This window comes from Myotis brandtii, unplaced genomic scaffold (assembly GCF_000412655.1).
Source record: "Myotis brandtii unplaced genomic scaffold, ASM41265v1 scaffold463, whole genome shotgun sequence".
Lineage (NCBI taxonomy): Eukaryota > Metazoa > Chordata > Mammalia > Chiroptera > Vespertilionidae > Myotis > Myotis brandtii.
In genome coordinates, this window is record NW_005367694.1 from 732,326 (window position 1) to 734,555 (window position 2,230).

Here is a 2,230-nt window from a genome sequence, read left to right on the forward strand (position 1 = left end):
GGATGTGCAGGAGGCAGCTGATCGGTGTTTCTCTTTCATCGATGTTTCTAACTCTCTATCCCTCTCCCTTCCTCTCTATAAAAAATCAATAAAATATATTTTAAGTATATATATATATTTTAAGCAAGATGCCATTCAGTGTGCAAAATATATAAAATGCTGGTGTTTTTTTTTTAAATAAGCAAAGGAGAATATATATATATACTAGAGCAGCGATTGTGAACTGATAGTCCGCAGACCACTGGTGTTCTGTAAGGTCCGAAATGTTGGCAACCACTGGTTTAAGGAAACCTTTGGAGCAGCAGTTTCCAACTGGTGGTCCGTGGACCACTGGTGGTCTGTGAGGTCCAAAAGGTTGGCGATCGCTGTACTAGAGGCCCAGTGCATGGATTCGTGCACCAGTGGGGTCCCTCAGCCTGGCCTGCGCCCTCTAGCAAATCTGAAACCCTCAGTCTGACATCCCCCAAGGGATGTAGTAGTGCTCCAAGCAGCAGGCGGCCGGGGAGGAGCCCAAGCTGTGCTGCTCCCGCTCATCCCGGCCTTGCTGCTCCTGCATCTGCTCAGTAACACTGCCCAGGAGGCGGGAGAAGCTCTGCTGCCACAGCTGCACTCACCAGCTGTGAGCCACACTTCTGGCACCCTTGGGTCAGCTGAGCTGCGCCCCTGGTGTGGGAGCACACTGACCACCAGGGGGCAACTCCTGCATTGAGCGCCTGCCCCCTGGTGGTCAGTGCATGTCATAGCGATTGGTCGACTCATTCAGTCGCTTAGGCTTTTATATATATAGATGTACTTAATGGAAGTATTTATTTTAAGCCAAAATTAATGCTCTTTTCTTCTCTTGTCTTTCCTTATACCTGACTTTGACCCTAAACAATCCATTTGCTGTGCCTGGAAGATGGGAGCGAAAGTGAAGCCGAGTTGTTACCCAAGAACAACAAAGAAAAAAAAGGAATTCAGGTTTTGACATTCAAAACAGGATCTTTGTAACAGCTTTATTGAGATGTGATTCACATACCCTATAATGTACCCATTAAAGTGTACAATTCAATGATTTAGGGTATGTTACGTTATTAATGTTTTTAAATTGTGGTAAAAATACATATAATTTGCCATTTTAACCATTTTTAAGCATACATGAGTTGCTTTTCCAATGTTGTGCAACCCAAAACAGAATTTTGCAGAGGAAGAAATAGGCTTTGTATTCCAGCATTGTCAAGAGAGAAAGGGTTATTAAAAGTTCCTTTAGCCCTAACCGGTTTGGCTCAGTGGATAGAGCATCGGCCTGTGGACTGAAGGGTCCCAGGTTCAATTCCAGTCAAGGGCACATGCTCAGGTTGCAGGCTCGATCCCTGGTGAGGGGCATGCAGGAGGCAGCCAATCAATGATCCTCTCTCATCATTGATGTTTCTATCTCTCTGCCCTCTCCCTTCCTCTCTGAAATCAATAACAAAAATTAAAAAAATTTTAATTTTTGGTGACAACCACCAAAACAGCAATAGTTGTCCAGTGTGAATAATCAAAAAATTATACCTTAAAAAAAAGAAAGTTCCTTTAGTTCCCATGTGTCCTACCAAGGGCCTGGAAGGCCATAGTTTCTGCTATGATGTACAGAGGAGTCTCCTATCTAACATTTAAGACTTGCCCGACTGGTGTGGCTCAGTGGTTGAGGGTTGACCTATGAACCAGGAGGTCATGGTTTGATTCCCAGTCAGGGCACATGCCCAGGTTGTGGGTTTGATCCCCAGTGTGGGGGCATGCAGGAGGCAGTCTATTGGTGATTCTCTCTCATCACTGATGTTTCTATCTCTCTCTCCCTCTCCCTTCCTTTCTCTGAAATCAATAAGATAAATAGATAGGTAAATAGATAGGTAGGTAGATAGATGATAGATAGATAGATAGATAGATAGATAGATATAGAGATAGATATAGAGATAAAAGTATAGAAGACTTAACCAGGAGATTGGAGATAGGGAAAAAGAGGATGCGGCATAGAAGAAATAAGAGGATGTTGTACTTCCAGGCCTGGGAGTTGATGGGAAAAAAGGAAGAGAGACAAGTAAGGAAGGCAGAGCCACAGGTTGCGATCTGGGGCAGGGAAGAGGGTGGTTCCCAGAACAAGAGCATTTCCACATTCAAGAGTCTGGATGACAACCCTTAGGCAGGATGATGGCTCCATGCCAACTTGTATACATGCGTATAAGCATAACCAATGGCCGCAAGACACTGG

The 2,230-nt window shown here is 44.4% G+C and overlaps 1 long non-coding RNA gene across 1 annotated transcript in view; it reads left to right on the plus strand.

The window, feature by feature from the left end:
• LOC106727666 overlaps positions 1 to 1,186 on the plus strand; it is a 2,415-nt gene extending 1,229 nt beyond the window's left edge. The window contains exon 2 of the long non-coding RNA XR_001363900.1: positions 899 to 1,186. This is a non-coding gene — a long non-coding RNA (uncharacterized LOC106727666). The remainder of the gene's footprint in view (positions 1 to 898) is intronic.
• The last annotated feature ends 1,044 nt before the right edge of the window (positions 1,187 to 2,230 follow it).